The sequence below is a fragment of the Triticum urartu genome, chromosome 2 (genome assembly GCF_003073215.2).
Source record: "Triticum urartu cultivar G1812 chromosome 2, Tu2.1, whole genome shotgun sequence".
Taxonomy (NCBI): Eukaryota; Viridiplantae; Streptophyta; class Magnoliopsida; order Poales; family Poaceae; genus Triticum; species Triticum urartu.
The window spans coordinates 101,976,503-101,985,599 of record NC_053023.1 but is presented as its reverse complement, the minus strand read 5'-3'; the positions used below and the strand labels follow the sequence as shown (position 1 = coordinate 101,985,599).

The following is a 9,097-nucleotide window of genomic DNA, read 5'->3' as shown; positions in this document are numbered from 1 at the left end:
AGTAATGATCAAGTTTCCTCAACATGGCGGTTCACTGGCTTTTACGGGGTGCCTAGAGCTGAAGATCGTACACAAAGCTGGCAGTCCCTTCGTACTCTCCATGCACTACCACATGCGGCATGGTTGTGTATGGGAGACTTTAATGAAACTTTGTATGCTTCCGAACACTTCAGTAGAGCAGCGCGATCGGAGAGGCAGATGTATGCTTTCAGGGAGACAGTGGATGAGGTTTCTCTTCAGGATCTTGGTTGGTCGGGTACTGCCTACACTTGGGACAATCGCCAAAGTGGCGAGTCAAATGTCAAGGCCAGACTGGATAGGGTTTTTGCGAACAAAGAGTTCAAGCAACACTTTCAGCATATCAGAGTTAGACACCTTCCGTCGGTGGAGTTTGATCATTGCTTTGTGGTTGCAAAAATAAAACTGCATATGCCTGGTAGGTCACGGGCAAAGAAGCAATTTCGGTATGAGAACATTTGGCAGACTCATGTGGATTATGACCGCATAGTTGAGGATACATGGCGGGGCATACAACATACGCCAGAGCTTCAAGGGATTGCATCGGTCTTAGGAACATTACAAGCGACCCTTGAACCCTGGGGTTCGACAACTGCAGAAGAGGCTAGACCGAATTCGATGCCGGTCAATTGGCTCGGGCCCAACGGAGGAAGAGAAGCGTATTGTTCAGAAGCTGAAGGAGGCTTTACACCAAGAAGAGGCGTGGCTCCGATAGCGCTCCAGGGTTCCCTGGCTTCGTGATGGCGACCGAAATACATCCTATTTTCAGGCTCAAGCGGCACAACGTAAACGGATCAATAAAATCTCGTGCCTTCGACGAGCGAATGACTCGGTTTATAAGTCTAAAGAGGAGGATAAATTGGAAGTGCAAGCATTCTATCAAAATATGTACCTAACGCAAGGTTTCTTGGATGCTAGTCACTTTATCGCATGTGCCTGTGAAAGTAACCCAGGCCATGAACGATGATCTCATTAAGCCTTACACTGCTGAAGAGGTGAGGGTGGCGCTATTCCATATGGCGCCCTCCAAAGCCCCTGGAGTAGATGGCTTTACTGCAGGGTTTTATCAACGCCATTGGGATTTGCTAGGCGCTGATGTGACGCTGGCAGTTCTGGACTTTCTCAATGGAGGTGAGTTACCAGCAGGGCTGAACGATACATCTATTACTCTAATCCCCAAGGTACGCCATCCGCAATTGATCTCACAGTATAGACCTATTGCTTTGTGTCCGGTCTTGTACAAGATTGCAGTCAAAGCTATTACAAATCGGTTGAGAAACATGATGGATCTAATCATCAGTGAAGAACAAAGCGCCTTCGTCCCGGGACGCCTTATTACAGATAATGTGCTAGTTGCTTATGAAAGTATACACACGATGAAAAGAAGGAATAAGGGGCATAATTTTCTTATGCGGTTAAGCTCAATATGATGAAGTCTTATGATCGTGTAGAGTGGCATTATCTTGAAGCAATACTGTCACGTCTCGGTTTCAGCATTAGCTTCATTAGACTAATCATGAAGTGTGTCTCCTCTGTACGGTTCTCAGTTCGTGTTAATGGAGAGCTACTACCATATTTCACACCAACGAGGGGCTTTCGACAAGGTGATCCTGTGTCACCATATTTATTTCTGTTGTGTGCTGAAGGCCTTTCCTCATTGTTGAAATACTACAGTGGAGGAGTTGTTGACAGGGGGCTGCAGGTGAGCTATCGTTCTCCGTGGGTCACCCATCTTTATTTGCGGATGACAGCCTCATCTTCATCAATGCAAACAATTTGAGTGCTATCCATTTGAATGAAATTCTCAGAATTTATGGTGAAGCTTCAGGTCAGTGTGTCAATAGAGACAAAAGCTCAATATATTTCAGCACCAACACACCATCAGATCTGCGGCAAGTCTTGAAGGCTACTCTGAACATTCAAGTAGAAGCTTTCAGTGAAAAGTATCTGGGTCTACCCACAGCTGTTGGGCAGATCACGAGTGGGACTTTTGATCATATCAGCGAAAGGATATGGTAAAAAATCCAGGGATGGTCAGAGAGGCTGCTAGCTTGTGCGGGGCGTGACACTTTGTTGAAATCAATAGCTCAAGCTATTCCCACATATCCTATGAGTACCTTTCTACTTACCAAGAAAGTTTGCAAGAGCTTAACTTCACCCATGGCTAAATACTTTTGGGGCAATTCTCTTGACAAGAAGGATTTGCATTGGGTGTCCTAGAAAGAATTGGCGACACCCAAGTGCATGGGGGGAATGGGATTCAGAGATACTCATCTCTTCAATCTTGCTATGCTGGGTAAGCATGGCTGGCAGTTTTTGACGAATCCAAATTCCCTGTGTGCAAGAGTGTTGAAAGGTTGCTACTTCCCCGACACAGATTTCAAGCATGCCTCTGCACCCAAGTCGGCCTCGGCCACTTGGAAGGCGATCATAGCAGGAAGGGAAGCCTTACGACCGGGTTTGATCACTCGTGTTGGAGATGGCGGTTCTATATCGGTTTGGACAGATAAATGGATCCCGGGGACGATCAGCATGACACCTGTTTCACGACCGCCGAACACTAACATTCAGTTAGTCTTAGAGCTTATTGATTATGATAGCTGGTCTTGGAGACATGATTTGATCAGAGATAACTTCATTGCTTCTGATGCCGTGGCCATTCTTAACATTCCTATCCGGTCGGGTGGAGGTAATGATTTCCCTGCTTGGGCATTCGAAAAATTAGGCAACTACACTGTGAAAACGGCGTACCGCTCTCTTGTGACTAATAACGAGCGTTTGGCTCTAGAGGAAGGGACGGCTACCGGGACCTCATTGAGTGATGAATAGCTGTGGAAAGCCATGTGGAAGTTGAATGTTATACCAAAAGTTAGAGTGTTCTGGTGGAGAGTGCTTCGTGGGATTCTTCCTGATGAAACAACACTCAAACATCGCCATATTGCGGAGGCTCGTCAATGCAAAGTATGTCTAACGATGGATGAGGATTTGAAACATGTACTTTTACAATGTCCACACGCTCAAAGCTTTTGGGAAGAAGCATGTGCGTGCTTTGGACTACGGCTTCCCAACCTTCATCCTGAGTCATGGGCGCGGGCCATCACTTGTGCTCCAAGTTTTTCTTCTGATGATCGAGCACTGATCACAACCATCATGTGGTCCATTTGGCACTCCAAGAACCGTATCAAGCATGGTGAAGAGGGCAGAGACCCTGTTTCTACCATACGAGCCACTAAGGAGGCCATTGCACTCCTTCATCTTCCACGCAAAGATACACACGTTTTGCCTGGCTTTGGATGGCGCCCGCCTGATGAGGGTTTTTTCAAGATTAACACTGATGGCGGGCTGAACCTGGCGCTCGGTCGGGGTGGTGCGGGAGGAGTTGCACGCTCTCCCTCTGGCCTACTTGGTGCGTGGTGCAAGCCTTATTCGGGGATCACTGATCCCCTCATTACAGAAGGCCTTTCCTTGCGCGATGGTGTTCTCTTGGCTTCTCTCCAAGGCTTCTCCCATGTGTTAATGGAAGTGAACTGCTCGGAGTTGGTGACACTCTGGAATTCTCGTCACAATTCTCGTTCTGTTGTGGCCTACTTATTAGATGAGATAGAAGAGCTCAGTACTTATTTTACATCCTTTGATATTTGTCATGTAAGTAGATCAGCTAATCTCCCAGCGCATCTATGTGCTAAACGTGCTTGTGCACTGGATGTTACGGATAGCTGGCTAGAGGAAACTCCAAGCTTCTTGGTAACCATCCTCTTGGCCGACTGTTCCAACAATGCTTTTATTTGAATAAAGCTCTCCAATTTGCCTGCAAAAAAAGTTGTCACTAATCAAACATGCATGCATGTGTAATTGATCACTTGCATCATGCACGTCTGCTAGCTCACAGATTAATCAAGAAGTACCCAAGAGCATGCAGATCGAAATGGTGATGATGGTCATACAATGAAGACCCGGCAATAGTGCTCGGCACAAGTACTAGCATAGCATATTTGGCAATTGGCAGTATTGATGATGGCACCAATACAGTGACACGATGCTCCTGCTTGTATGCCAAGTGCATTCAGTCCATCCAGTGGCTTAGAGCAATTCCAATGAGTCGATCCATTTCGTTCGCCCATGTCTGTTTGAGTCTGTGTGGACAAAAACGACTGCCCAACGCAGAGACCCATTTTCATTTTGCGTCCGCACAGACCCATTTCCATCTCAAATTTAGGACACATTTGGATCAGCGGCGGACACAAAGCGGACGTTTTCTTTGCTCTTCTCGTCCGCTTCTGCCCACTGCATATGCTGCGTGGCCCATATGTCATCCAACCATCCATCCCATCTCTCTCCTCCTTTCCTTTCTCTTCTCCCACCCACCCACCCACCCTGCTCCAGACCACCAACCACGCCGCGGGATAGTGCCGAAGAAGGGCCGGAGCCGGGGCAGCGCCGGAGAAGGGCACGGGCTGCTAGGGGGCGCAACCGGGGGGCGAGATGCTGCGGGGGGCGGGCGGGCGTGAGCTGCTATGGGCGCGCAGCACGAGGGGCGTGCAGGGCGCAGACGGGCGAGAGCTACTGCAGCCCCGGCGAGCTGCTGCAGGAGTAGAAGCTGCCGCTGGCGCTTGCGCATAAGCACGGGGCCGGGAGCCCGCGTGGGCGCGGCCGTGGCGGTGGGCCAAGACGGCCTTCTGCCTCGTCGCCATGCTCGCCTCGCTGCTGCTCGTCTGCGCGCTGCCCCTGCTCGTCGTGCTCCTCGACTTCGCCCTCCCGCCCATGCTCCTCTCCGCGCACCTCCGTGCCGGCACCGACCCCCAGCACCGCTCCTTCCTCCCGGCCGTGCTCGACCAGGCGCAGGCGTCCGTGTCGTACTTGCTGGCCAAGGCGGCCGCCGTGCTACCGCGCGGCGCCGCGGCGCAGGGGAAGGGCGCCACCGGGCCGGAGCCCATGGTCCTGCTGTCCCTGTCGCTCGCGGCCGCGCACCTCGCCGTCGCGTACCGAGCCAGCTGTCGCGAGCACCACCTCTTGCTCATCCCTCTCCCCTCCGGCGCTTGTCTCCGCAGGCGACACTCGTCCAGGCCGCGCCTCGCCGTGCCCAGCAGGCGACGCTTGTCCCGGCCGCCGGCCTCACCTCGCGCCCGCGCCTGGCCTGTGTCGCTGCAGCCATCGGCCGTCTAGCCACCGTCAACCCCGTTGCCTCCTACATGTTCGACGAAATGCCAGGGCGGACATGGCAAAAATGCGCCAGGCCATCCGTTGGGCGCACATGCGGACCCAAATCAAAAAGCAAACGCGGCTGTCCGTTTTGCCGACCCAAACGGACAAAAAGTGGAAGAAATGCATGTCCGTTGGGGTCCGCCCATTGGATTTGTTGGGGAACGTAGTAATTTCAAAAATTTCCTACGCACACACAGGATCATGGTGATGCATAGCAACAAGAGGGGAGAGTGTTGTCTACGTACCCTCGTAGACCGTTCGCAGAAGCGTTATATCAACGCGGTTGATGTAGTCGTACGTCTTCACGATCCAACCGATCCAAGTACCGAAAGCACGGCACCTCCGATTCTGCACACGTTCGGCTCGGTGACGTCCTTGCCTTCTCGATCCAGCAAGAGGGGCGAAGTACTAGATGAGTTCCGGCAGCACGACGGCGTGGTGACGGTGTTGGTGAAGAACAATCTCCGTAGGGCTTCGCCTAAGCACTACGAAAACTATGACGGAGGATAAACTAGAGGGGACGGGGTTGCCAGCACACGGCTTGGTGTTTCTTGATGTGCCTTGGGTGCTAGCCCTACCCCTCTATTTATATGTTGAGCCTTGGGGTCGAAACTTGGAGTAAAAGCCTCCACAAAGTCGGTTTCAACCGAAAGGCAAGAGTCCTTCTCGGACTCCAGGGCCAGAAGCCAGGGTTCCCGCGTCTGGCCCCTGGACTCCACAAAACTTCCTTTTGCGCTTTCCAAAAACCTTGTGGGCTTTCCCCTTTGGCCCAAATAAAGTGTTCTCGTATCCAAACATTTCGGGAAACATCCGGAACCCCTTCCGGTGAATTCTGGAACCCTTCCGGTGACCAAACACTATTATCCCATATATCAAACTTTATCTCTGGACCATTCTGGGGTTCCTCGTCATGTCCGTGATCTCATCCCGGACTCCGAACAACATTCGGTCACCAACATACATAACTCATATAGTACTATATCGTCAACGAACGTTAAGCGTGCGGACCCTACGGGTTCGAGAACTATGTAGACATGACCGAGACACCTCTCTGGTCAATAACCAATAGCGGGACCTGGATGCCCATATTGGCTCCTACATATTCTACGAAGATCTTTATCGGTCAGACCGCATAACAACATACGTTGTTCCCTTTGTCATCGGTATGTTACTTGCCCGTGATTCGATCGTCGGTATCTCAATACCTAGTTCAATCTCGTTACCGGCAAGTCTCTTTACTCGTTCCGTAACACATCATCCCGCAACTAACTCATTAGTTGCAATGCTTGCAAGGCTTAAGTGATGTGTGATGACCCACAAGTATAGGGGACCTATCGTAGTCCTTTCGATAAGTAAGAGTGTCGAACCCAACGAGGAGCAGAAGGAAATGATAAGCGGTTTTCAGCAAGGTATTCTCTGCAAGTACTGAAATAAGTGGTAACAGATAGTTTTGTGATAAGATAGGTTGTAACGAGCAACAAGTAACAAAAGTAAATAAAGTGCAGCAAGGTGGCCCAATCCTTTTGTAGCAAAGGACAAGCTGAACAAACTCTTATAATAGGAAAAGCGCTCCCGAGGACACATGGGAATATCATCAAGCTAGTTTTCATCACGTTCATATGATTCGCGTTCGATACTTTGATAATTTGATATGTGGGTGGACCGGTGCTTGGGTGTTGTTCTTACTTGAACAAGCATCCCACTTATGATTAACCTCTATTGCAAGCATTCGCAACTACAACAAAAGTATTAAGGTAAACCTAACCATAGCATGAAACATATGGATCCAAATCAGCCCCTTACGAAGCAACGCATAAACTAGGGTTTAAGCTTCTGTCACTCTAGCAACCCATCATCTACTTATTACTTCCCAATGCCTTCCTCTAGGCCCAAATAATGGTGAAGTGTTATGTAGTCGACGTTCACATAACACCACTAGAGGCTAGACAACATACATCTTATCAAAATATCAAACGAATACCAAATTCACATGACTACTCATAGCAAGACTTCTCCCTTGTCCTCAGGAACGAACGTAATTACTCACAAAGCATATTCATGTTCATAATCAGAGGGGTAATAATATGCATATAGGATCTGAACATATGATCTTCCACCAATTAAACCAACTAGCATCAACTACAAGGAGTAATCAATACTACTAGCAACCTACTAGCACCAATCCCCGACTTTGAGACAAGAATTGGATACAAGAGATGAACTAGGGTTTGGAGATGAGATGGTGCTGGTGAAGATGTTGATGGAGATTGCCCTCTCCCGATGAGAGGAGCGTTGGTGGTGACGATGGTGATGATTTCCCCCTCCCGGAGGGAAGTTTCCCCGGAGCCCTAGATTGGATCCGCCAAGGTTCCGCCTCGTGGCGGCAGAGTCTCATCCTGAAAAGTCCCTTCTTTATTTTTTCTCATCGAAAGACCTCATATAGGAAAATATGGACATCGGAGAGCCACCAGGGGGCCCACGAGGTAGGGGGCGCGCCCTAGGGGGGGGGCGCCCCCACCCTCGTGAGAAGGGTGTGGGCCCCATGGCCTTCATCTTTGGCGAGGATTTTTCTTTATTTATTTTAAGACGTTCCGTGGAGTTTCAGGACTTCTGGAGTTGCGCAGAATAGGTCTCTAATATTTGCTCCTTTTCCAGCCTAGAATTCCAGCTGCCGGCATTCTCCCTCCTTATGTAAACCTTGTAAAATAAGAGAGAATAGCCATAAGTATTGTGACATAAAGTGAAATAACAGTCCATAATGCGATAAATATCGATATAAAAGCATGATGCAGAATGGACGTATCAACTCCCCCAAGCTTAGACCTCGCTTGTCCTCAAGCGAAAAGCCGATAACAATAAATATGTCCTCATGTTTATAAGTAGAGGCGTCGATAAAAATAAAATACGGACATGAAAGCATCATGTTTATTCTCATAACAGCAACATATATAGATTTTGTCATACGATTACTTATGTTCAAGTGATGATCTATTCACAATGCAAGAGTATAAATAATAAACCTTATTGGGCTCCGACAAACTATAATCTCTGTCATTGAAGCAATTGCAATTTATCATAACATCAGAAAGAGTCTATGTCAGAGCTAAAAAGCAAGTCCACATACTCAACTATCATTTAGTCCTCCATAATTGCTAACACTCACGCGGTACTTGTGGTTACGGGGTTTTAATCGGACACAGAGAAAGATAGGGGCTTATAGTTTTGCCCCACAACCTTTTACCTCAAGGGTAATGTCAACAATAATGGTTCATGCTCCCCTACATCCAATTAGATATATATATCATGTTCTTTCCAACATGCTGAGCTTGCCAAAGGATAAAATGAAAAATAAAAGGTGAGGATCACCATGACTCTTGCATAAGGTAGAAGATAATAATAAAGGATAGGCCCTTCGCAGAGGGAAGCAGAGGTTGCCATGCGCTTTTATGGTTGGATGTATAAAATCTCAATGCGAAAAAGCGTCACTTTATATTGCCCCTTGTGATATGAACCTTTATTATGCAGTCCGTCGCTTTTATTACTTGCACATCACAAGATCGTATAAAGCTTATTTCTCCAACACCAATCAATCATACATATTTAGAGCAATTTTTATTGCTTTGCACCGATGAAAACTTACTTGAAGGATCTTACTCAATCCATAGGTAGATATGGTGGAATCTCATGGCAAAACTGGTTTAAGGGTATTTGGAAGCACAAGTATTATTTCTACTTGGTGCTGAGAATTTGGCTAGCATGAGGGGGAAAGGCAAGCTCAACAAGTTAGAGGATCCATGACAACATACTTTATCTCAGATATAAGAAAGACATAACTCATGACGTTGTCTTCCTTGTCCAACATCAACTCTTTATCATG

At 48.2% G+C, this 9,097-nt stretch overlaps 1 pseudogene; it reads left to right on the top strand.

The window, feature by feature from the left end:
• Positions 1-974: 974 nt before the first annotated feature.
• Positions 975-5,181, top strand: LOC125535279 (annotated as a pseudogene).
• Positions 5,182-9,097: the final 3,916 nt, after the last annotated feature.